Source organism: Opisthocomus hoazin, chromosome 1, assembly GCF_030867145.1.
Source record: "Opisthocomus hoazin isolate bOpiHoa1 chromosome 1, bOpiHoa1.hap1, whole genome shotgun sequence".
In the NCBI taxonomy this organism is placed as follows: Eukaryota; Metazoa; Chordata; class Aves; order Opisthocomiformes; family Opisthocomidae; genus Opisthocomus; species Opisthocomus hoazin.
In genome coordinates, this window is record NC_134414.1 from 148,395,552 (window position 1) to 148,422,736 (window position 27,185).

Consider the following 27,185-nt stretch of genomic DNA (forward strand, 5'->3'; position numbering starts at 1 on the left):
GCATTGTTGCTTGCTTCAGATAGTACTTTTTGGAACAGATTTGTTTTCGTCCTTTCTGATGGTTTCATCCAAGTCGTCAATAGGCTATCTGTCGGTGCTTTGAAAATGCAGTTGAACTTCTTTGAGTCCTTATTTTCGCTACAGCTAGGGCTAGGGACAGAAACTATAAATGTTGAAGTACTACAGCATGTGGAAATATTGAGGGGTGAGATGAGGAGGTTACTAGTCCTTGGAAGGTGACAGGCACTATGAATATTTGCTCCAATGCTCAATGAAAAGACTTCAAATAGATTGTAAGATCATCTGTAACGTAGTGAATGGCCTAGATCTGGGCATCATCATTCAAAAGTGTAGCTTTTATGTTGTCCTAGTGTTACTGCTTCACTTGGAAAACTGATACCGGCAATGGTGTAATGCGTGTAGATAAAGCCACAGGCAGAATAAGCTAAAGGTTGGGACACAGAAGAAACAGATATCTCTGTTGTACATCATTCTGCACTAATGGGTCATATTACAACATTATCTTCTGGTAGGTTTTATTCAGTAAAAAAATTTCTGTTAGAAGTTATCAAGACTTTTCTCTGATGTCAGTAGCATAAACATGGTCATGTGCGACAAAAAGGGATTCTTTGTACAGTGTCTGATCATCTGCTTCATTCATGAAGGCAGCAAGACCTTCACAAGTCTAGATCTTGTTTATTTTTGAAAGGCAAAGTGATAACTAGTTAAATGTCTGACTGTGGAGCTCATGGTGGAAGGTAATGGAGTTACTATTTGCTTTCCTCTGTTAGTTTTGTATCTCCTCTTGTATCATCCTGTGCAGAAAAGAGGAAGAAATAACCACTGTCATACTTACAGAAATCAGTGGCTTCAAAAATGTTTTTAGTGTTACTCAGTCACTTGGGTAGCAGCGATTCAAAGCAGGTCCTTAAGAAATGGTGTGAGCTTTATGTACATCGCATCTGACATCTGAGACTAGTGGCTTTGTACCCCATCCCAAGCTGACTGAAGCATTTACACTTGCTCAGTTTATTAGCAGAATTGTGGGCATTCGTAGCTTGAACCATGTCAGCTGTGACAGGAACTTCCTCCTGCAACACCAGTTTCCTGCAAGTGTGTTACAAGGAGGCACTGATTAATTTTAATCTTGGGAGACAACCGCATGAATGAATTTAGTTACAAAAGATGCTGCATTATCTGGAACATCCTTGCCCTTCATTCCAGGTAATAGGGGCCATTACCCAATTTTATAACCTTAGAACTGGAGAGAAAAACAGGACTAGCCCATCCAGGTTTGCCTAGTATAGTTACCAATCCAAGCTTCTTTTCAGTGTTTGTACACAGTTTTTTCCAAGTAGTATGTGACATAAAAGCAATATTTCAGGTGGATATCATAGTTCTTGCTGGAGTGTCATTGCAGCACTGTTTTATTATTTGAGCTGTACTGCTGATTTAAGCAAATGAAGTAGGATGCAGAATTTTTTTTCTCACTGATTTACCTCATGACCTAGGGCAAATCAATGTAGATATTGATCTTTATTCATCTTTGTACAGGCATGCAAAATATTCCATTTGGGTATAGTAAACAAGCCCTAAACAAGCCCTAAGCCAGATCAGCACATTAAGAAACTGGACAAGTACAGGGAACAAAGGAGGCATTAAATCAGGCTTCAGGTAAAAGAATGAAGTTGTGATGGGAGAGGCAAGCACTGCAGATGAATGGAGAGTGCAGAGCTGGTTCTGTCTAGTGCTGGAAAAGGAGTCAGGGAAATAGATAATGTTGCACTGGTTCTGCACAGCTGGCAATGGAAAATTTAAGAGCGGGTTTGACGCCGAGTGATCAGCAGAGGACTTAAAATGTTACTGCAATTCTGAGTTACAACTGCTTTTTTTAGTACTTAGTTTTCACGCTGAGAGGTATTAACATCAGTCAGAGAGACGCATGCTGTGTGAATGATCCCTGGAGGTGTGCGCAAGCATCGAGGTCAGAGTACTAGAAGAAAACAGCCAGAAAGTACCGAGAACTGAGGCCTCAGTGTCTTTATTAAGCCAACAACAGTTGACAGCTATAACTTCCGCAAGGAAGCTCTGAGCTGGCTGTCAGGGGGTGAGTGCTACGCATCAGAAAACTGGTAGCGACAGGGCGAGCGTGCGGCAGGGGGGCTGTTTAAGTGCCCAGCTCCCTGCTGAGACCCAGGCTTGGAGGAAAGCAGGGCCCTGTTTTCCGTAACAGTCCTTGTTTAAAAGCTAGCAGCAAGAATCGGGCTTTTGGGTGAATCCTGACAGGGAGGCCTGGGTGCTTGCTCTCCAGAGAGGTCATAGATGCCAGCGTGCAGCTGGAGGCAAGCTGGCAGAAGGAGAGTACCTTGCTTGTTGTGTGCCCCTGTCCCGGCCTGCTGATGTTAGCAAGCAGTGGAAAATAAGTAACAGAAGAATACACATCCCTGTTGGAAAACAGAAGAGAGTTAGATAACACCTTACACAGACCAGTAGTGTATGCAGCGCAGTGAGACCCGAGCCATCTCCATGGCCCTACAGCCTGTGCCAAAACAGTCTGGAAGATAAAGAGAAAATTATCCATTGATTTATTTCCAAAGAAATTGCAGTAAATGAGGAACAGAAAAAATTGGAAATAAGTGAACTACCACAGAGGAAAACTCAGAGCAGAAAATTTTGCTTGGGTAAGTGAGCTCTGAGCTGCTCTTCTGGAGAGCAAAGGCTCTGTGGAGAGGGACGTGGGTGTCCTAGTGGATGACAGGTTAACCATGAGCCAGCAGTGTGCCCTGGTTGTCAAGAAGGCCAATGGCATCCTGGGGTGCATGAGGAGGAATGTGGCCAGCAGGTCGAGGGAGGTTCTCCTTCCCCTCTACTCTGCCCTAGTGAGGCTGCATCTGGAGTACTCTGTCCAGTTCTGGGCTCCCCAGTTCAAGAAAGATGAGGAGCTACTGGAGAGAGTCCAGCAGAGGGCTACGAGGATGATGAGGGGACTGGAGCATCTCTCCTATGAGGAAAGGCTGAGGGAGCTGGGCTTGTTCAGCCTGGAGAAGGCTGAGAGGGGACCTAGTAAATGCTTATAAATATCTGCAGGGTGGGTGTCAGGAGGATGGGGCCAAGCTCTTTCCAGTGGTGCCCAGCGACAGGACAAGGGGCAATGGGCACAAACTGAAGCACAGGAAGTTCCGTCTGAACATGAGGAAGAACTTCTTCCCTCTGAGGGTGACGGAGCCCTGGAACAGGCTGCCCAGGGAGGTTGTGGAGTCTCCTTCTCTGGAGATATTCAAGACCCACCTGGACAAGGTCCTCTGCGGCCTGCTGTAGGTGACCCTGCTTCGGCAGGGGGTTGGAGTAGATGACCCACAGAGGTCCCTTCCAACCCCGAACATTCTGTGATTCTGTGACTTGAGACTACAGTAAAGTGACTTGGCAAAAGGTGTCTAGCCCTGCACGAGAGCCAGGACAGACTGCAGCGTGGTTGGGCTGTATTTGCTGTTTGGTACAGGCAGCTCAGAGAGGCAGGTGGGGGCCACCATCCTGCCTCTCAAACATGTTTGCAGGGAACAGGCCATGACAAGAAGGCTTTCCAGGGCTGGGAAGTTCCTGCCACTTTCAGCCAAGGTAGAGCTGGCTGGGAACTCCCAAATCTGTCTGCCTAGGCATCTCTTTCAGAGCATCCCATACCGCTTCTTTGGCTTTGCTTTAGATAAAGTAATAAAAACATCTGTACAGGAGCATTCTTAGGTTAAGAATCATAGTGATGATGTGCCAAAAAATGTCATTTCCCAAGTCATGTTACATGATGGAAATCAAGGCCACCATGTTATTTTAGGTAGTTCAAGGCTCATGTGTTGTGAGAGACTGCATGGTGAAACTATTAATGGTGGTCCTTCCTAGCATTTCTGAAGGTCCTTTCCCATCCTGTGTCCAAGAGTGTTTGCATGAGGTCAGCTCCTTTTTCCAGACAATCCCTGGCCTGCACATCCCCTGCCTAAATGCTAAGTGACTGCACATACCCAGCCTGGTACCAGCTGCAGCCCCTGGGGCTGTTCAGGATCCTGGATTTCATCCTACTATCTGCCAGTGTCAGAAACCTCCTTACTTTTCAGATAAAGTAGTTAGAAGTCTTTTAACAGAGAGATGGGAAGATCACTGGTTTCTGAGCAGCTTTGACCTTCTCCCAGCAAAGGTCACTTTTACCCTGATGGTCATGGCAACCCTGTAGCAGGGACTCACCACAGACAAAACCTTCTTGGAACGTCTTCTGGCAAAAGGCTGGTGCTTTCCCCTCAGGGGACTTCAGAAGGACAGGGGAGCCTTGCTATTGGCAGCAAAATGCTGAAAGCTAGTCCCAAAACAATTCTCGAGTGGGAGCACAAAAAAAATTATCAATGTCTAAAAATGAAATTATGAGTATTTTTCCCCCATGCATGTGGTGTTGAGCAGTTTAAGCACAGCTGCTCTCTCCACACTTCTGCTCTCAGCTCTAAGCACTTTGAAGGAAGACGATGGCATCACTAGCCAGGGCTGGGACAGGGGGAATTGGGAGGCTCCTTTCACCCGCTGCCTGGGTGACTTCCCAGGCATCCCTGCCACCACCCGTGGGCTCTCTGGGGTAGGACTACAGAGCCCTCGCTGAGGCACAAAGAACTTATTGAGGACACTGCTTCCTGGCACCGAAGGGATTCATGACACAGCACCAAGCGACAGCCTGGATGTCTTTCTTTGTCTCCCCAGTGCAAAGCAGGTCTCACCCCACCCTCCACAATCCTGAAGCTGAATTTCCAGCATCTTCAGAGGACAAACAGCTCCCAGTCAGTGAGTCCTGGCTCCTCTCCCACCACCACCATCTCGACTTCTCATGGAGGCCAGCCCAGGCACAGCTGCACCGTGGGGACATGGACACACGTGTGCACACGCTGGCACACTGCAAAGATACAGCTTTAGCGGCCATGCTGATGGCACCCACTCCTGCCCTGCACTCACAGGTCTCCTCCCTGGTTCCCTGCTCCCAAAATACAGTATGAGTGCATGCACCAGCCCAATGCAGCCCAGCAGCAGCAGTGTTTCTGATCAAGGCACAAGAATCCGACAATGGTCCTGGCAGTCTGTGTGACAAAAAGAAATTTCCTCCTGACTTCAGCTGGTGATTGGCTTTGAGTCATGATGCTCAAGATACCTCCGGGAAGGTTTTTAGCACTTAGAGCTTGGCTACTGTTTTATGCTGCTGTTAAACACAGAGGTATTTCCTTGTCCAAATAAAGAAATCAAGTGACTTCTCGGATGTCCTGCAGTGAGCTCCGCAGATTACTCATGTACTGGTTAAAAAAGCTTTATAATAGATGTGCCTACTGGGATCACATAACTTTTTGATGCTAGGCTAAACTTGGTTCGCTAAAGCAAATTGTTTGCTCTCTGAGGGTTATGCTCTTTACTTAGGTGTAAATGCTGCCCAAACAGGCAAGACTCCACGCTCCTGGTGTGTACAACCAGCAGCCCCACATGCTCCCTGCGTAGTCGTGTAGTGGTCAGTGCGAGTCAGACACCCTGGAGGGGTGACACTGTGGCATCCACAAATGCCAAAGCTGAGACACCCGATACCTACACGCCATCTGCACAACACAGAAAAGTATATTCCTGGTTGTAAAACCCCCCAGCTCCTCTCAGCCGTGTGGGGTGGGGTGGGACATGGAGAGGTACCGCATGGCCCCCCTAAGTGATGGGTCCCTTCGCCTCCCATCCCAAGCAGCGGCAAATCCTGGAGGCTGGGAAGTGGGACGGGAAACCCGCAAGGCACCTCATGCTCACAGGGTGCCGTTGGTGGAAGCAGAGGGTGCCTTTCCCCGCTCGCGCAGTCCGGGCTGCAGGGAGTGCCAAGGATGAAAGGGGCTTTGGAAAACAAACAAAGGAAGGGAAGGAAAATATCTTGGAGAGAAGACAGCATAACTTTTAAGTCTTTTGGGAGGTGTGGGGGTGTGTGTGTGCATACGTGAACAGAGGATGCAGTGAGCAGCAACTTTGATCTCCTGAGATATTTGGCTTGTGGGCATCCACCATACATATGCCTACATGCCATACTATCACCTCTTCCGCTGCCTTCTTCCGTCACCATCTTCCACATCCCCTTCTTCAGGGGCCTTCTGCAGCTTTCTTCCACTGCCTATTTTGCCGCTTTCTTCAGCTGCCTATTCTGCTGCATATTCTTCCACCTTCTTCTGCCATCTTCCTCCGTCACCTCCTTCTGCAGCATATTTTGCTGCCTTCTTCCACTGCTGCCTTCCACTGCCATCTTCCACCACCTTTTCCACTGCCTCTTCCGCCACCTTCTTCCAATGCAGCTTCTGTCACCTTCTTCTGCCGTCTTCTTCAGCTGCCTTCCGTCGCCTTCTTCCGTCATCTCTTCCGCCACCTTATTTTGCCACCTCTTCCATTGCTTTCTTCCATCTCCTTGTTTTGTCACCTTCCCCCGTCATCTCTCCCACAGCCATCTTCCACCGTCTCTTCTACTGCTGCTTCTGCTGGCTGCTTCTGACACCTCTTCTGCTGGCTCTTCTACTGCTTTTTTCTGCTGCTGCCTTCCATGGCTTTCTTCTGCCACCTCCTCCATCGCCTCCTCCTTCTCTTCTTCCCCACTTTGTTCCGTTGCCTCCACCATTTCCTCCTCCATCTCTTATTTTGCTGCCTTGTTCCATCTCCTTCTCCCACCACTTTCTTCCACTGCCTCCCCCATCACCTAGTTCTTTTTTTCTTCTGCCACCTTCTTCCACCCCCTTCTTCCATTGCCTCCTCCATTGTTTCTTCCACTGCTTTCTTCCCTCACCTCCTCCATTGCCTCCTTGTTCTTTTTCCACCACCTTCTTTCACAGCCTTCTATTGTCCCTGTCTCAGTCACCTCCTCATTCTCTTCTTCCACCGTCGTCTTCTGCCACTTTCTACTGCTGCCCTCTTCTGCTGTCTCCTACACTGCCTCCTCTTTGTCTTCTTCCATTTCCTTCTCCTTCTCTTCTTTTTCAGCTTTCTTCCTTCACCTTCTCCATCACCTCCTCTCTCTTTTGCTGCCTTCTTCTACAGTCTTCTTCCACCACCTTCTTCTGTTGCCTCCTCTTTCACTCCTTCCACCATCACCTTCCAATGCCGTCTTCCATTCCATCCTTCATTGCTTCCTGCTTCACTTCTTCCCCCACCTTCTCTTGACGCTGTGTTTTGGCGCCTTCTGCCACTATCTTCTCCGTCCTCTCCTCCTTGTCTTCCACCTCCACCTTCTTCTGTCACCTTCTTTTGCTGCCTTATTCTGCTGCCTCTTCCTTCTCTTCTTCTGCTCCCTTCTTCTGCCACCTTCTTCTATCGCCTCTCTGTCATCTCTCCCGTTTCTCCTCTTGCTGCTGTATTCCATCACCTCTCTGTCTTCTCCTCCTTCTCTTCTTCTGATGCCTTCTTCTGCCACCTCCTCTGTTGACTCCTTCATTTCTGCTGCTACCTTCTTCCACTGCCTCCTCCATCACCTCCTCCTTCTCTGCTTCCGCCACTTTATGCCGCCACCTTGTTCTGCCACCTTCTTCACTCGCCTCCTCCATTGCCTTCTTTCTCTTCTTCTGCCACCTTCATCCACTGTCTTATCTCCTACACTTCCTGACTTCTTCCACCACCTTTTGCTGATGCCATCTTCTGCTGCCTTCTTCCACCACTTCCTTCATCACCTTCTCTGCTGCCTCCTCTGCCATTACTTCTGTCACCTCCTCCTTCTGTTATTCCATTGTCTTCTTCCATCCCCACCTTCTCTCCTTTTCCTCTTCTTCCATCACCTTCTGCCGCCGCATTCTTCTGCTACCTTCTTTTGTCACCTCCTCTGTTGCCTTCTCCTACTATTCTCCTGCCATTTTATTCTGCCACCTTGTTCTGCCACCTTCTTCCATTGCTTCCTCTGTCACCATCTCTTCTTCTGCCACTTTCATCTACCATCTTATGTTGCCTCCTGTGTTGCCACCTCCTTCTCTTCTTACACTTATTTCTTCCATAGCCTCCTCAATCACTTCCATCATCACCTTCTTCTGTCACTTCCCCTTCTCTTTTTCTACCACTCCTCAGCAGAGGACAAGAGGCATGAGGCTACAAAGAAGGTGACAACAGTAGAAGATGAGAGGGAGGAGGCAACAGAAAAGGCAGCTGTAACAAATGATGGCGTCACGTGACGAGAAGGAGGAGGTGACAGAGAAGGTGACTGAGGAAGATGACAGTGAAGACAGCAGCAGAAGACTGCAGCGGAAGATGAGAAGGGGGAGGCGACAGAGAAGGCAATGGAGAAGGAAGAGAGTGGCGGCATATGAGAAGGCGACAACAGTGGAAGACAGCAGTGGAAGACAAGAGGGAGGAGGCAACAGAGAAGGCAACGGCAGCAGAAAATGAGAGCCATTAGGTGACAGAGAATGTGACAGCGGCAGAAGACAAGAGGGAGCAGGCAACAGAGAAGGCAGCAGTGATGGAAGACTAAAGGGCGGAGTCATCAGAGAAGGCAGCAGAAGACAAGAGTGAGGAGGTGACAGAAAAGGCATGGGTGGTGGAACACAAGCAGGAGAAAGCGACAAGATGGCGGCAGAAGATGAGGGAGGAGGCAACAGAGAAGGAAGCAGTGGAAGACAAGAGAGAGGAGGAGGCAACAATGTGGTGGCAGAAGAGGAGAGGGGTGAGGTGACAAAGAAGGTAACAGTGGCGGAAGACTAAAGGAAGGAGTCGTCAGAGAAGGCAGCAGAAGATGAGACTGAGGAAGCGACAGAAAACGTGAGGGTGGAGGAACACAAGTGGGAGGAGGCGACAGAGAAATTGGCAGCAGAAGACAAGAGGGAGACGACAGAAGGAAGCAGCAGAAGATGAGAGAGGAGGCAACAAAGAATGCCGCAGCGGAAGACAAGGAAGGAGGTGACAGAAAAGGCAACTGCAGCAAAAGATGGCATCATATGACAAGAAGGAGGAGGTGACAGAGGTGACTGCAGCAAAAGATGGCAGTGGAGGACGGCAGCGGAATATGGGAAGGAGAAGGCGATAGAGAAGGTGACAGAGGTGAAAGACAGTGGCAGAAGATGGCGGCGGAAGACGAGAAGGAGGAGGTGACAAAAAAGGCAATGACGGTGGCAGCGAGAAGGAGGAGGCAACAGAGAAGGCAGCACTGGAAGATGAGAAGGAGTAGCAACAGAGAAGGTGGCAGTGGAAGACGAAAGGGATGAGGGGACAGAGAAGGCAACAGTGGAAGTCAAAATGAAGGACGCAACAAAGAAGTCAACAGTGGCACAACACAAGAGGGAGGAGGCAACAGAGGTGCCTTCATGGCAGCAGTGGAAGACGAGAAGGAGGAGAGACAGAGAAGGCAGCATCTGAAGACAAGAGGGAGGATGCGACAGAGAAGGCGATGGCAGAAGATGAGATGGAGGAGGTGAGAGAGAAGGCAACAGTGGCAGAATATGATGGCAGAAGATGAGAAGGAGGTGAAAGAGAAGGTGATGGAGGCAAAAGATAGCACCAGATGACGGAAGTGCAAGACAAGAGGGAGGTACCAACAGAGAAGGTGATGGCAGTGGAAGATGAAAAGGAGGAGCCAGCATTGAATAGAACAGTGGCAGAAGACAGCAACAGAAGAAAGTAATGGAAGAAGGTGGCAGAAGAGGTGGCGGAAGAGGGCTCGGTAGAGGTGGCAGAATAGGCGGCAGAACAAGACGTCATCCACCACCTTCTCCCGCCACCTTCTTCCGCCACCTTCTTCTGCCACCTTCTTCTGCTGCCTTTTTCCATCACCTTCCTCCATTGCCTGTTCCACCTCCTTGTTCCGCTGCCTATTCCACTGCATCTTTAGCTGCGGTTTTCTGCTGCAATCCTCTGCCGCCTCATTCCACCACCTATTCCACCACCATCATCCACAGCCATCTTCCACCACCATCTTCCACCACCTTCTTCTACCATCTTCTTCTGTAACCTCTTCTGTTGCTTCTTCCACCACCTTCTTCCACCACCTTGTTTGACTACCATCAACTGCCACCTTCATTTGCCACCTTCTTCCACCACCTTCTACCGCTGCCTTCTTTCGTTGCCTATTCTGACAACTTCATCTGCCCATTTCTTCCATCTCCTTTTTCTGTTACCTCTTCCACTGCCTTCTTCCGTTGCCATCTTCCATCCTTTTCTTCAGGTGCCTTCTTCCACAGTCTTCTTACGCTGCCTATTTTGCCATTTTCTTCCGCTGCCTGTTCTGCTGCATCTGCTGCCACCTTCTTCTGCCATCTTCCTCTGCCACCTCCTTCTGCTGCATACTCCGGTGCCTTTTTCCACTACTGTCTTCCACTGCCATCTTCATCCGCTTTGTTCCACTACCATCTTCCACCACTGTCTTCTGCTGCTTCTCCTGCTGCCTCTTCTGCCACCTTCTTCTGCTGCCTTCTTCTGCTGCTGCTCTCACCACCTCTGCCGCTGCCTCTTCTGCCGCCTTCTTATGTGGCCGCCTTCTGCCGCTGCCTTCTACTGCCTTCTTCTGATGCTGCTCTCACTGCCTGTTGCATCCTGCCTATGGGGGAGGAAAAGTGACTCAGGTTCTATGAATCCCCTCGGGCTAAATTAAGGTGAAACTACACCAAGCGATCAGTTTAAGCATTTTATTTATAACAGATAACTCGGAAAATGTGGAAAGCGTTGGCAATGTGGGTTCTTATCAAAAATGTCTATAAGAGGGAATGTAAAGGAAAGAGAAGAAAGAGGGACAACAAAAAAGGTATCACCACCCTAGGATTCGGTGATGACGATGACAGGAATGTCATCCGCTGCTGGCGGGTGTGTGCCATGCTCTTTGCACGTGTGTCTTTTGTCACCCAGTCTCTGCCCTTAGTCACACCTCTTGGTGACCTATATGGCAATTCTTCTAGAAAGTTCATGATCTTCTGTGCAGGCACCAGTGGGGGGCAGATGTCGCAATGGGTCTCTTAGGGGGTCTCAAGTCCCTTCCTCAAATGAACTTTATAAGACCTCTGGCCATATTTGGGTAAGGCACATCAGAAAAATGGAACTGTGCATCCTCTGATCCGCCCTCCCAGTCTTGTGTTACCTTGCTCCTTCTTTGCAGTCTGCTGTTGCTGGGCAGACCCCCACTGAGGGTGGCCGCTGTCCTGCCTGCTCAGGACAGCCATTTGAAGGAGTGCCCTGGGGCCGAGGCAGCTAATTTACCACAATGTTTGAGGCATTAACACACATTAACCCTTTCAGTCTCTCACACCGCCTCTTCTGCTGCCTTCTTCCATCCCCTTCTTCCTCCTCCTTGTTCCACTGCCTATGGCACCGCATCTTTAGACGCATTCTTCTGCCACCATCTTCTGTCATCTTCTTCCGCCGTGTATTCCACTGCCATCATCCACTGCCATCATCCACTGCCATCTGCCACTGCTATCTTCTGCTGCTGCCTTCTTCTGCCTTCTTCCATCAACTCTTCCACCACCTATTCTGCCTCTTCTTCGGCCGCCTTCTTCCACCGCCTTCTTTCACAGCATGCTCTGTCGCCTTCTTCTTCCCTCTTATTCTGCAGCTGTCTTCCATCACCTTCTTTTGCCGCCTCCTCCGTCACCTCCTCTTTCTCTTCTTCCCCGCCTTCTTCCATTGCCTCCACTATTTCCTCCTCCATTGCTTATTCTTTTGCTTTCTTCCACCACATTCTTCTGTTATCTTCTTTTCTTCTTCCACCACCTTCTTCCACCACATTCTTCTGCTGCTGTCTTTTATCACCTCCTCTGTCACCTCCTCCTACTCTTCTTCCACCGTGTTTTGCTGCCATCTTGCTCTACCATCTTCTTCCATCGCCTCCTCCATTGCCTTCTCCTTTTCTTCCTGCACCAATTTCTTCCATCACCTTGTTCTGCTGCCTTCTTATGTTGCCTCCTCTGTCACCTCCACCTTCTCACACCACTTTCTGCCACCGCTTCCTCAATCACATCCATCATCACCTCCTCCATCCTCTCTCTTCTTCCAATGCATTCTTCACCATCTACTTCCATTGTCTCCCTATTATCTTCTTCCAAGTGTTATTCCACTGCCTCCTCTGTCGCCTCCTCTTTCTCTTCTGTCTTCTTCCATCCCCTTTGTCACCTCCTCCTCCTCTTCTTCCTTCGCCTTCCTCTGTCACCTCCTCTATGTTTCTTCTGCTGCTGTCTTCCACCACTGCTGTCTTCTGCCGCCACCACCTCTACCACGGCATTTCACCACCACACTCTTTATGGCTGCTGCCTTTCACCGTCACCTTTCACCACCTTTCATCTCTGCCACATTCTGTTGCCTCCTCCGCAACCTCCTACTTCTTTTCTTTGCCGCCTTTTTCTGCCACCCTCTTCTAACGCCTCCTCTGTCACCTCCTCCACTGTGTCCTTGTTCCCTTCATCCACTGCTTTCTTTCTCCACCATTGTCTGCCACCTTCTTCTCTTCCACCACCTTCCTCTGCCACCTGCTTCCACCCCTTGCTTCTGCCACCTCTTCCACCATTTCCTCCTTCTCTTCTTCCACCGCCGCCTTCTGCCAACTTCTTCCATGACCTATTACGTTCCCTTCTCTGTCGCCTTCATTGATTCTTCCGCTGCCTTCTTATACTGCCTTCTTCCGCCGCCTTCTTCCTTCCCCTCCATCGTTGGCTCCTCCGTCGCCTCCTCCTTCCCTTCTTCCAACTCCTTCTTCTGCCACCTCTCTTTGCTGCCTTCTTCCACTGCCTCCTCCCTAACCTCCTACTTCTCTGTTTCCACTGCCTTCTGTCCCCACCTTCCTCCATTGGCTCCAAATTATTCTGCTGCTTTCTTCCTCCACCTTCTACTGTCACCTCCTCCATCATCTCCTACTTCTCTTCTTCTGCTTGCCTCCTCCATCGACTCCTCCATCACTTCCTCCTTCTCTTCTTCCCCTGCATTCTTCTGCCATCTTCTTCCGTCACCTCCTCCTTCTCTGCTTCCACTACCTTCTTCCATTACCTCCTCCATCTCCTCCTTCTTCTCTGTTGCCACTGCCTTCTGCCCCTGCCTTCCTCTGTTGCCTCCTCCTTCTATTCTTCTGCCACCTTCTTCTGCCGCCTTCTTCTTCACCTCCTCCACTGTGTCCTCCTTCTCTTCATCTGCTGCCTTCTTCAGTCACCTACTTCCGCTGCCTTTTTTCAGCCACCTTCACTTGTCGTCTTCTTCCATCAGCTTCTTCCATTGCCCCCTCCGTCACCTACTCCATCATCCATTCTCTTCATTCACTACCTACTTGTGCTGACTTCATTCTCTGCCTTTATTCACTACCTTCATCCACTGCTTTCTTTCACCATCTTCTTCAGTCATATCCTCCGTTGCCACCTGGCTTGCCTCCTCCATTGCCTCCTGCTTCTCTTCTTCCGCCACCTCCGTCAACTCTTTCTTCGTGTCTTCTGCCTGCTCTGTCATGTCTTCCATCGCTTCCTCCATTGCTTTCTCTGTTTCCTCCTATCTTGGCATCTGTGTCACCTCCTCCTTGCCTCCTCCATTGCTTCCTTCTTCTCATCTAATGCCTTCTCCATCACCTGCTCCATTGCATCCTCTGTCATATCCTTCATCTCCTCTTCTTCTTCCTCTTTCACCTCCTCCATCATCTCCTTGGTTGCCTTTTTCTTATCCTCTTCTACCTCCTCTAAAGCCTCTTCTGTTGCCTTGTCTGTCACCTCCTCCATTGCTTTGTTTGTCACCTCATGTGTCACCTCCTTCTCCTTTTCTGCCTCCCCCGTTGCATCCTCCAACACCTCTTTCATTGCCTCCTCTGACGTCTCCTTCTTCTCTTCTTCTGCCTCCTTTGCCTCCTCCTCCTTTGCCTTGTCCATCACCTCCTCTGTTGCCTCCTCTTTTGCCTCCTCTGTCATCTTCTTGGTCGCTTTCTTCTTCTCCTCTTCCACTTCCTCTGTTGCCTTCTCCGTTGCCTCCTCTGTTGCCTCCCCCATTGCCTGCTTCTCCTCTTCTGCCTTCTCCATTTATTTATTCTTCTCCTCTTCTGCCCCTCCTTTGCCTCCTCCATCACCTCCTTCTTCTCTTCTGCCTCTGCTGTCACCTACTTCTTCTCTTTTTCTGCCTCCTCCATTGCCTACACAGTTCCCTCCTTACCCTCTTCTGCCTCCTCCATTGCCTCCTTCTTCTCCTCTTCTGCCTTTGCCATTGCCTCTTTCTTCTCTTTTTCTGCCTCCTCAGTCACCTCTTCCATTGCCTCCTTCTTTTCATCTTCTGCCTCCTTTGTCGCTTCCTCATTCGCCGCCTTTGTCATTTCCTCTGTTGCCTTGTCTGTCACCTCCTCCATCACCCCCTTTGTTGCCTCCTTCTTCACCTCTTCCGTCCTTCTTCTCTTCTTCTGCCTCCTCTTCTGCCTCCCCCTTCTCATCCTCCATCAGTTCCTCTGTCACCTCTTTCTTGTTTTCTTCTGCCTCCTCCACCGCCTCATTTGTCGCCTCATTATTTGCCTCCTTCTCCTGTGCCATGTCTTCTGTGGCCTTCTCTGTTGCTTTCTCTGTTGCCTTCTTCTTTTCTTCTTCTGAATCCTCAGTCACCTCCTGTGTCACCTCCTTTTCCTCTCCTACCTCCTCCATTGCCTTCTATTTCCTCCTTCTATTTCCTCCTTCTTCTCGTCTTCTGCCTCCTCTTCTGCCTCCCCCTTCGCATCCTCCAACAACTGCTTTGCATCCTGCTGTCATCTACTTTTTCTCCTTTTCTGCCTCCTCCATTGCCTCCTCCGTCCCACTTCTTTTCTTTTTCCTCCTCCATCACCTCCTTTTTCTCCTATTCTGCCTCCTCCATCACCTCCTTCTTCCCTTTTTCTGCCTTCTCCATCACCTCTTCCATCACCCCTTTCTTCTCCTCTGTCGCTTCTTCTGTCGCTTCCTCTATCACTTCTTCTGTTGCCCCCTCCATCTTCTCCTCCTTCTCCTCTTCTGCCTCCTGTTGCCTCCTCTTCTGCCTCCTGTCATGTCCTGTTCTACCTTGTCGCTTCCTCTGTCACCTCCTTCTCTTCTGCCTCCTGTTGATGAGTGTCACCCAGGCAGGTGCTCTGTCCTCATCCCTGTTTCCATCCCCATCCTCATCACTGTCTTTCATCCCCACAGCTGCCCTGTCCCCACAGGTGCTTTCCTCACCCTTGTCCCCTCCCTTGTCTTGTCCTCATCCCCAGTGTCCCCACTCAGTCTTTATCCAGCAGGTATACCTTGCCTGCCCCACCCTCAATTTGTCATGTCTCTCCTGCCTTGGAAGAGCTGGTTGAAAGGCACCCCATCTGATCTAGGAACATCAAGTCCCTGGTTGCTGGAGGCCAGGAGAGTGTCTGGGGAAAGGGTTTGTATCTTCTGCTCTTTGTATATACATATATATACAAATGTACATATGCTGGGGTTGTGGGCTCAAAGATGTTTGGAGACCACTGCAAAAGCCTTACAGGTATTTACTGTGGGGACTGACAAGCACCATATGCAAGTGGGGTTCACTGCAGCCTTACCCCAGCTCCTCCTGAACATTCCCTCCTGTTCTGATTTAGAGATGTGTGCTCGGACCAATGCTTAGAGCTGCTGGGCTATCAGGCAAGGGGCTAGGGAATTGTGCAACCATCACAAGGAGTTCTTCTATGCCAGGCACCTCCTTTTCTTTACTCCTGTCCCTCTTACTGAGAAAGGGAGAAGAGTGAGCATGTCCTTAGGAAGGAGGTTCCTACAGCAGTGGAGCAGAGTCCCATTTTACTCCTGCCAATGGTGAAGTTATTGTCTCACTGGTACTCTGACAGCTTTGATGGTGGTCATTATCGCTATAGTAGTGGGTCAGTGATCAGAGACCACAAGCACAGAGCAATCAAGTCGTGAGAGCAACAGCTGTGACCAATGATCATCAGCTTTCCCCTTCATTTCCCAGGGACACCTGAGACAGATGGCTACAAAGAACTAAAAGGCCCTTCTGTAGCCCTACAAATTGCTGGCTTCTGTAGCTGTTGGTTTATCTGGCAATTTTGTCAGAACAGAATTGACTCACTTATAGAAATGGTATAGACCTACACCTCCAAGCTGGAAGGTGTAACACATCAGCTTACCCAAAAAGCTTTTGAAGCACATCTGACAGCAGCTGGACTGACTGCTGAGGCTTTAATGCTTTGCAGTGTGATACAGAGATACCTACACCATGGTGGAGGAGGAAGGATGAGCACTTTCATGATCAGCTAGGTATGGATTCTGGGGGTTTTTTGTTTGTTTTTGTTTGGGTTGGGTTTTTTTGGCTCGGAGGTGCATGATTCAAGATTGAGGTGTTATAAGTTATGAAACCTTATGACGTGAATGGTGAATAAGTGAATTCATATGATAGGCTGGGCAAAAGGGGATTGAGCCTTGGTTTGTTGTGTTTCTTTCTTGTAGAAGTGAGCTAATTCAAGGGCTGGCAATTGCAGTAGTACTGCAGGTCAGGGGGCCCACATCTCCATGGTGCCAGCAACTGGAGAAGATGAGGGTATGTGAGTGTATGATCACTGATGAATATCAAGCTGGACTAGTTGCTGAGTAGGTGAAGTGACCTGGGAGTCAAGCGTATGTGTGTATCTGTCTCTGAAAGTAAGACCACTGATGGAGTTTACTGCCAGAGTGACCAAGAGGTCCTGGCTGGCTGTTGGAGAGCTCTGTATGTGTGTCCGTTTGAGTAAGGAGGTCTGCACCAGTAACTGGAGACAGGCTGCGTATCTCTGGTGTTCATATATGTAGGTACCTGCGACTGAGGAGAGTGTGATCCGGGGGCCAGCTGCTGAGTAGACTGTGTAGGCCCAGCTACATGAGGGATCCAGATTTTACACATGTAATGTACCTTTGTCCTGACCTGCCAGAAAGGTGCACAGGAGGAGGCTTTTGGTGTTTGTGAGAGTGCTGGGCTGATCCGTGTGGTTGATATAAGTATTCATTTACATATATGTACATGTATACATGTTGTACACATTTATATATTTACATTGTGTGTGCCAACTGGGAATACATTCTCAGCCTCGCTATTGTTTGGGTTTCGGAACTTGGAGCTGCAGCATCCTCTTCTTCTCTGGGGTACGAAATTTGCCTCACAGCACAGTAGATCTCTACTAATCAAAAAAAGATAAAAAGGTTATTTGCTGAGTGGGACTGATAATAGGCAGATCAAGGTAATGAGAATCAGTTTGCAAGCTTCATTTTTTCATAAATTATGAAGCTTTAGCTTTGTTTATAATTGCATTACTGCACTGCTGAGGCTTAGGGAAAGAAAATAAAAATGGAGCATTTAAAGACAATGATTTAAGGGGAAAATCAAGGTAATCTAATTGACATTGAAACAGCTGTAATATTTTTAGAATATGTCATGAGTGCAGTCCTTAAATTTGTTAGATATTTTCCTCTCTTTTCTCTGCTCTCTTAACTGTCACTTCATTCTTGATGTGGATTTTCTCAGATAATACTCTGAGTTAATTTGAGAAGCTTGACAAAACTGACACAACTATACCCCTGACTGCAAAACTATTTCACTGGGTGGTGGTGGTTGTTTTTTTATTTACAGGGTACATGACAGCTACATGCTAGCACAGGCAGTAATTTTACAGTCAGGGACTGAACATCAGCCTAAAGCAAGTAAAAAGGGTCCACATCAAAGCCCTGACTACAAACATGCGAGACTTGCTAAGACTGGTGGAACTGTCTCTGTGGAAATCTGAGTGCCGCTATAAGAAATGCCTTAGGGTAGCAGCCTTGTTGTTTGCCACTGATTAGAATGTTTGGAGACCTTAGAGCTCGCTGTCTCCAGCACGTAAGCATTAAGCAAGTGAAGGAGCTGCAGCAGTATCCACGGCCTCTCTCAGAACTTCTCTCTACTAACAATAAATTTGATTAAACAATATGCATGGATCAGAACCTGTCCCAGAAGAAGCGACTATCTTTTCAGCTCTGTGTATGCACATTTCTTCAAAAAGTGCTGCACAATTTAAGTTTTGGAGATCCTGACCCAGACTACTACAGTAAGATGCAAATATGCCAGGTTTTGCCCTCTGCAACAAAAACATATTTTCAGATCTACATTGGTGATCTCTCCTTCCCTCGGTTTAGTTAAAAGCAAAGATTTACAATTAAATACACAAGTCGTGTAACTTGTTCTTAAACAAGCAATTTCTCTGGATAATTTAGACATCCAAGCAAGCAAAGAGGCACACACATACCTCCTGCTTCACAGCACAATGAAAGCAGATCCCAGAGGTACAGGGTACACTATTTCCAAGCCATGCTAATGAAATTCTCACTGGCAAGCCCAATGATTACAACTGTTGTTTATAATGACAGAAATGTCTGTGTTGGGTCATGAGCAGATTATTACTTTGTAGAATTTATATTTTTAATTATGAGAAGTGTAGCATTTTACAGATAAAGAAAAAAATTTTTTTGCTCCAGTGTATTGCTCACTCGTAGGATTCACTGGTTCCGACTCTGCCTCTGTCAGTAACATTGCACTACTCCAATGATCCTTGAGTAAATAACATCACCCTTCTATGTGTTTATCTGCCTTTTGTGTGTGTGTGTATTAGCTATACATACTGGAGACTTTAAGGGAGGGACTACTTTACATTAACTTTTTTTACTTTGCCCAGCATAACAGAAATCCAATAGCATCTTTATAGCAAAAAGTAGTACTGAAGTGTTGTGCCCAGAATATGCTTTGAGCTCTGTGCTAATCAAGAGACCATTTCCTGGAATTGCAAGGTAATGTTTGTCTGATGGAACATCTGGGGGGGTGGGGGGGTGTCTCGGGTCAAACCTTCAACTCAAAGCAAGATCAGTTTTTAAACTAGAAGAGGTTGCTTAGGACCTTGTCCAGCTGAGTTGGAAGCCTCCAAGGATGGAGATTTCAGTCTTTCTGGGCCCCTAGCATTGTAAGAGCCACAAGGGCAATTTTTTCCCTTATGTTCCTGCAACTTGTAATGATTCCCACTTGTCATTATGGCATGCTCTGTCTCTATTTCTTTACACCTGGATTTTTGGGTAGTGAAAGATTGTAGTTACACCCTCCACCTGTGCTTAGCTTTCTTTTCTCCGAGCCAAAGGAAAACAGCTATCTTGGATTCTTCTTGTATGTTATTTGCCACCTAACCATCTTGTACACTTACCGACTTGCTGGCCATCCACTGGAAATTCTCCAGGTTGTTCATAATACTTTTGCACTGAGGGGGAGGTGTGAGCAAAACTGGATATTAAGCCCTTTGCAGTAGTCAGCTCTCTGTAAGAAGCTGTAAGGGGGTACTCATCAAACTCGGTAACAGGTCAAACGGAAAATGGATAGAAATGCATTTTACTAATGAAATGGGAAAAACATATACAGGTGACCTAGCAATAGTAAAAAGCCTATGAGCCATGTTGCACTTAATTATAGGAGGAACAGATAATTTTGTTTCACTTTTTTTACACGGTGCAAAAGAAATTTAACTATTTTTCCTAGCGTAGAAGGCAGAGGTAAGAATAATTTCCCATTTTTCTCCGCCTGTGATTAGCCCTGAAATCCTTTTTCTCGGCCCTTTGTAGGGTGCTAGTGCCGTGGAACACAGTGAGGCTTTCATCTACAAATAAGAATTACAGGCATCTTGGCATAATTACTTCTTTCTATAATTTCTTGTTGACAAGTAACATTGGTGTTTGAAATGCATGAGAGGATGGGTGGGTCCAAGTCACAATTCTCTTGTAGTTCTGCAATCATTTTTGTTAGTCAATATGATAGCCGAGTAATTAACTAAATCTACAATTACTGTTGCTGGCACACAAAACTAAACCATTCCATGAAATGCACATCAAGCCCTGTGTCCAGGAGCTTTGCCTTGAGATGTCTTATGCTGATTTTAAAAGATATCCTCTTGAATGCACCAGTAGCTGGATGGGAGCAGCACACATGCATTTTCCCTGTGGTTTCAAGGGAACCTGTATTTCTAAAAGACAACGCAGGTAAGCTACCAGGTCACTCGGGACAATGAAAAGCTAGAGCTTTCAAAATATTATGGCCTGGAAATATGATTCCTCACTGAAATCAAGGGCTAGATCAATTCTAGTGAAACACGCCGTAACTCTGGGTCATTAGTTGGCACTTCAGTTCTGCTACTCACACAGCCTCTTCTTATGCATGTGACTGATCCCTCCTTACTAGCCAGTTGCCTTGCTTTAGATCAGCAAATTAAAGCGGTATTGAAATGTTTTGTATTTCAATATAAGTTAAGGTGAAACCTTAAGGGTTTAGTGGACCTGGCACTTCATATTGGTTTCTCAGTTCCTGCAAAGGTATAACATGTCACTTTACGGTTGTAGACATAGAGGGGACTCCAGGTGCAGATCAAATTTTATTATGTTGTGTAAATCAGCAGATATGCTAGGAAGATTTCCAGCAGCACAAATTTCCTAAACCTTTGAATAATCCTGAAAAGTATTTTGGCTTTGAGGTCTTTTCACTCTTTATTTTTCCAAAAAAATAGTTTTATTATCTTTAAGGACTATGAAATAAAATTCAGATTGCCTTCTTCAGGGCAGTGCCAATACTAGTAAATGGCTATAAATTAATAACCCTGTCAGACAGGCACAGCTACTGAAGCAAGTATATACTTATAAACCTTTACCTGTACGCGTGTCTAAATATATCATGTGAGTAGAACACTCACAAAAATGCACCCAGGAGTGGAGATAATCAGCAACAGAAGTATGATTTCAAAGATGATCCCTGTCAGAGTATGGAGTCATCCAGGCTTCCCCAGCAAGGGTCTGGTCTGTCCATGAGATCTCATGCAGGGAAGCTCTTGTGGAGAGACTCATTTTGCGTAGGCAATGGGTTATTTTTTTTATGTGTCTTTCATGTAGATACAGTAGTGGACATCAGTGCCTGGAATAGTTGTTGCCGACTCCTGTTTTCCTGGAAGGTCAGTTCTTTATCACAGTTGTCCTTCACCCATTAGGGTTTCTTTGTCCTGCCAACTACTCCTCACCAAGGAGGTTTTGGCTGAACATGTCAAAGATGTCTCTAAGGACATATTATTCTTGGTCAGTATGTTTGCCAGGCCACCTTTGTAGCGACTCCTGTCATAGGGATGAATAAGCAGCAAAAATAGGTGCTGCCTGAAAAGGGAGCTTGAACTGGAGAATGGTAACAAGTCAGGCTTCACTGACAAAGGAACAGTCCCACAGTACCTGAACAAGGCAAGCAGAGGAGATCCAGCGAGAGTGGTTAAGTTCAGCCAACAGTTCAGATCACCAGATGAGGAGAGTCTGAGGTCAGGCTAAGAAGTTTGGTTAGTCAGTGAAGGTCTAGATCACATATGGAGACAGCAACCAGTGTCTGTCACAGTCCAGTAATTCCCAGGCAAGTCTATAGTGAGAAGGCCAGTTGGGGGTCAAGCCAGGAAGTCAAGTCCTCAGGTCAGGGTTTCAACGATTGGTGTGCCAGGCACGTCTGTAAATGCTGCTGCAGTGTAGCTCAGGTGGGAACCAAGGGCAAGACTGTCAACTTAAAAGCAATTCCCAGGTGAACATGGGTGAAGTATTTGCTGTGGCATCTTCATCAAGCTGTGCAGGGGAAATCTCTACTGAGGCTTGTTTTAGCTTATCCTCTCAAGGCTGCTAGCTGCACACTTTTTCCTGAAATCAGGCAGCATAGTCCCCAGTAGATGGGGGATGCATTCAGGGCCCTGACAGGGAGATAGGGTACAGGCTACTGGAGCCTTTAGTGCACTTTGACCTGACACTCATTATTGACCCCTGGGTACTCCACTTACTGTGGGCCTCTGGCCAGATATCAAGCTGTGAACATGATTAATTCTGCCAACACAGTTGGTGGTCTGTTTCGCCAGGTCATTATTCCACAGTATTCTTATATGAAAGCTGAAGGGAGGGTGGCTCCAAAGTCTTACTAATGTTGAGGGAGATTAAATCCACCACTCTTCCACATAGCTACTCATTTCATCCTAGAAGGCAAACAGATTGATCATTTGACCTTGGTAAATTTACATTGACTTTTCCTGACTCCTCCTTGTTCTTTTTGTGTTTGAAAACATATTCCACAAGGAAGTACTCCATGAACCTTCCAGGGACTTAGGTGAGGCCAACCAGCCTATAATTCACCAGGTCTTGGTGTGTGTCATCCACCACCCCCCACCCCTTTTTTTTTTTTTTTTTCCCAAATAGGTGTACCATTAGGTTTTTTCCCCGTCTGTCAGGGACCTCCACTAGCCATCATGATGTTTCATAGCTCCACTGTGGTCACATTGGCCAATTCTTCACACAGCATTAGGTGAATCCTATCTGGCTCACAGAATAAAGTGGAGTGATCCAACTAATTGAAGTAGAACCCACTCTCTTGCTCTTACACTGTTGACTGCCTTGCTCCTTCCTAAAACATACTGGAATGTGCAGAACCCTCTCCTGAATCAGCCACCACATATTTTTCTAAAGCACAGTGAAATTTAAACTGGAACGTACAGAACATCACTACATAAAAAAATTCCTTTTATGTGAGCTAGTCAGGTCACTGGCTTAAACTCACCACTGTTTCTTAGCTTAGAAGGAAACTAACCTAATTTTTCTGTCAAGCACCTGTGTTTGCAGTGGCCTGGGGCACTAACCTTCAGAACAACCTTGTTCCAGCAGTTCGTGCTTAGTATTGGTCAATGTGTCTTCAATGAGAACGCAAGAATACTTATCTGGCAGGGGAGACACCATGATTAGGCAGGTCGCTTTCCCAGGGTGAGGCTCATACCTTGCATTCTGGGTGTGCTGACCCCTATAATAATATAATCCCCCAAATGTGAGAAACTTGACTCCAAAATCTGTGGTAGTGGAGGACTGCATTTGTGACTTTTGTTTTTCTTTTTTGTTTTTTGAGTGCCCAGTGGAAAAGGACCTGGGCATGCTGGTCAACAGCCGGCTGAACATGAGCCAGCAGTGTGCCCAGGTGGCCAAGAAGGCCAATGGCATCCTGGCTTGTATCAGCAATAGTGTTGCCAGCAGGAGTAGTGAAATGATCGTGCCCCTGTACTTGGCACTGGTGAGGCTGCACCTCAAATATTATGCTCAGTCTTGGGCCCCTCAGTGCAAGAAGGACATTAAAATGCTGGACCATGTCCAGCAAGGGCAATGAAGCTGGTGAAAGGTCTGGTGAACAAGTCTTATGAGGAGTGGCTGAGGGAGCTGAGGTTCTTCAGTTTAGAGAAGAGGAGGCTGAGGGGAGACCTTGCTGCTCTCTACAACTACCTGAAATGAGGTTGTGGTGAGGTCGGTCTTGGTCTTTTCTCCCAAGTAACTAGTGATAGGATGAGAGGGAATGGCATCAAGTTGCGCTGGGGAGGTTTAGATTGGATATTAGGAAACATTTCTTTACTGAAAGAGTTGTAAAGCATTGGAACAGACTTCCCAGGGAAGTGGTGGAGTCACTATCTCTGGAGGTGTTCAAAACACGTGTGGATATGGCACTTTGGGGCATGGTTTAGCAGGCAGGCATGGTGGTATTGGGTTGACGGTTGGACTTGGTGATCTTAGAGGTCTCTTCCAAGCTTAATGATTCTATGATTCTAAGACTATGGATCATGCCAAATTGAGCAGAATGGTCAATACAGCGCAGGGTACCTGTGGCAGGAACCTCATGAAGTTCAACAGATAGAAATAAAAAGTCCTGTAGCTGAAGTGGAATAACCCAAACAGTGGTATGGCCCAGACACCAACTGGCTAGACAGCAGCTTCACAGGGAAGAACTTGGACACTAGTCAGCAATGTCGCCTTCCAGCAAAGAAGGTCATCCACATATTCAACGCCAGTAGCCAGTTCCCACCCACCACACCAAACTATATCTTGCTATTTTGGCTAAAAGGATACTGAAAGCAGACAATAACACTACAGCTGCAGTTGCAAAGCTCCCCTTTAGGGAAAATGGCATTACACACCATCCTGCTCGGAGCCAATGAAGGCCATAGTACACATCTTCAAGGATCAGAGCAAGATATTTCTTTACAAGCAGGCTGTTTTATAGCACAGCTCATCAGAAAGTCTTTTCTAGGTCAGAAACTGGACAAGCAAAGGAAAGATAGAATAGCTGATGTGATGGTATGAGTGGGGAAAGGGACGCTTTTATGCTGTGTTATAAATCTTACCCGATTCAATGTATCTTCTTTGTGAAAAGGAGGAGTGGTTACACTCTGCTGAAAGACTTTCATAAAACTTCTTCCTTCTCATACTTATTCCTTCCAACATAAGATTCAACAAAACGTTTGGAAGCAGAAAGTGTTACATTATTTAGTAGTGTGCTGGAAATAGTTGCAGTCATTCCAGCTGTCCAGTAAATCAAAAAGTGCTGTGAGCCATACAAAATCAACCAACACCAAGACCTACAGATTTGTAGATAATGGGCATCTGTACTTGCCTGTTCCCCTGACCAGCTAATTGCGGAGGAACAGAGGTATGGAACATCTTGCCTATTCCTGGAGTTTCTGCAGTGATTCATAGCTCAAATGACATAGGACGTTTCACAGGCGTCTGTATCGACTTGAGATCCTGTAGCGTGGAGTAAGAAATGTGAACACATAATCGGATGCAGAAGCAGGTACAAGAGCTTAGTATAGGATACTTGTGTTCAGCGTAGGTACTGGTTAGAAGACCTAACTGTTTCAGGCACTGCCTGGTCACTCTGCCCTTTTTCCACTCTTCTTCCTGTCCCCTTCTCATCTTGTTCATCTTGCTCCTCCATACTGTCTAAGGGTATATCTCAAATGTTGGTGGATGTGCAGAATGTCTTAGTTCATGCTAACAAGACATATTTGGGAGTATGTTACACAGACATTGACTTGGCTACACTGAAGATGTTATGGGTGAAATCTTAAACTCTCAAACAATAGCTATTGTGGCTATTCCATTTAGTGCAGCCATGACTCCCAAAGATGCTTCATCCTGCAGATCAATACCATAGAATTGGGAACGGAAGTAATTCTATCTTATATTGGTAATGGAGAAGAACATCCTCTTATAAATAAGAAGACTGTTCCCAAAAGAATTCTGTTACTGTGAAAGACATACATTTGCTTTTATTACCTACCATCCTCCAATGCAGTAGCTGAAAATGATGAATGATGCTAACTGTCTTGTACCTCTTGTTATGGTCATATGCACTCTCATATACCAGGCAAGTCTGAGAAGCCCAAACAAAAGTAGGGTTTTTTCTTCAGAGAAGTAACATGTATGTGTGCACCTTCAATCTGCAGGAGGAATGACTTTAAATCTCTCCTGGGAGTGGTAAGACTTCAGACACTATACCAATATTGTCATTATTTAAACTCAAATATGCCAGTGATGCCTGGAGTGTGAATTTGTCATCGTCAACTCACTATCAAGGGAGAGACATCAGCATGTATTTTTTTGCTAATGTTCTGTATCATGGAAATTTCACAGTGTATCCCTTTAATTAGTAATTAGACAATTATTCTCCAATTCACCACACTTGAACATATTCACGAATTTAGAACTAATTGCAATATCTCTTTGCAAATGTTTTTTGGCAATAGAGGAATGATATTTTGCAGGTTGCTGAAGGTTATCTGTGTAGGCAAGACAGATATTTTTGTCACTCCCTGACTGAAAAATGACTAGAAATGGCAGTTCGCTTACCAGGCTAGCTCTCTAGTTTAACTTTCAAGCAATCTCATTACCTGGTTTTAATTCTACAGTATTGTTGTCCAGCAGGGAAAAATTCAGGCAAACATTAACCTGTGCTAAAGACGATAGATTTATAACACTGAAATTATTTATCTATGGTCTACTCGGACATCACACTATGCAAAAATATCATAATAAGGTCAACTATTGTGAAAATTATTTTTTTCACTTAGCCCATCCACTTGGAATTGCAGGGCTCACTATCTAGGACAAAGCTGTGACAGTTCTGTTCTTTTCTATCTCTGCTTTCTCAAGCAAAAAAAAAAAATCACGCTGTCTTACTCATGGTCCAGTTGTGCATGATAGAATAAGAGAGTAACTATATTTGTTTAACTAAAAGAATATATGGTTGACAAGCTTAGGTGTAAAAACTTGTGTATTGATTAGATACACGTACTTGTGAATTACTGTCTATTTGATCATCTCCTCCTCCAGACTCTTTGAGATTATGTCTGCTGATTGCCAGTGTATCTTCCAAAAACATGTTTCTTACAGTATTCATACCAGTTAACAATTAGAACCCTGCTATGATCTTGTTGCCAACGAACTACATTGGTACATAATCTTTAATGTCTAAGTGACATGAACGCAAGGAATGGAGGACGGGCTGCAGCATAAGGCATGCCGTTTATCTAGACATGTATAAATTTGTTTGCAGGTTTGTCCTACAAACATGGAGATAAGTAGAAAGGCAGCAGCAAGAAAATATAGGTACAGGGAATGGTGGGAGACCTCACCTGCCTCTTTAATATCATAGTCCACCACGTGATAGAATTGAGATTGTAGCTACTAATCTCTCAAGTGCAGGAGTTAGATTTCTAGCCTAAAGAATTCTGAATCTTTGGTTTTACATGAAGGAAAATGGTTTTGGAAGAAAGTTTAAGGATGTCACTGTTTGGAACAAGCCACCTGTGAACTCATGTGTGTAGGGGTGGTAGCTCTAGACAGTTTATTGTGCAGAAGGTATGACATGAGGATGTCTTCTGCAACAGAATCATGCTGGAGACCCAGGGGGGAAAGTTCTTGTTGAGTTAAACTGTTGTATGTGGCATGGCAGGAGCTTTAGGCCTATTCAGGTACATCCATACCAAAATAGAGATATTCCATTCCTGAAACAGTGGAGCTTCTATCTCCCAGACTAAACATCTGATGCTATTCCATCAGACATGCTGGTATCAGTCCAATACTGTAAAGTTCTTTAATAGTTTGTGTTGTATTTGCCAACCATCTGCAGACATCCTGAATGTCTCAAATGGCACTAGACGCCTATATTTAGGCAACTGATCATGTCTGACGTTCCTACACTCCTGTGGGCATGGAGTTTGTCGTTAACTTGTCCCTTACCTTGGGGAGGGAGTAAGTTAAGCCTGTGAAGCTCAGCTTTTTTTTAGTGTCCCTCTCATTTTCAGTAGCTCTGTCAATCAGAATCTTTTCCACCAGGCTTTTCCAGTTCACTATCACTAACACCTGTTTTAAGCCTGTTTTTCCTTACAG

At 46.4% G+C, this 27,185-nt stretch overlaps 1 non-coding gene across 1 annotated transcript; it reads left to right on the forward strand.

Annotated features, from left to right (window-relative positions):
• The first annotated feature begins 22,685 nt into the window (after positions 1-22,685).
• Positions 22,686-22,853, forward strand: LOC142364389 (U1 spliceosomal RNA). Its single transcript, XR_012766272.1, has one exon. It is a non-coding gene; the product is annotated as a U1 spliceosomal RNA (small nuclear RNA).
• The last annotated feature ends 4,332 nt before the right edge of the window (positions 22,854-27,185 follow it).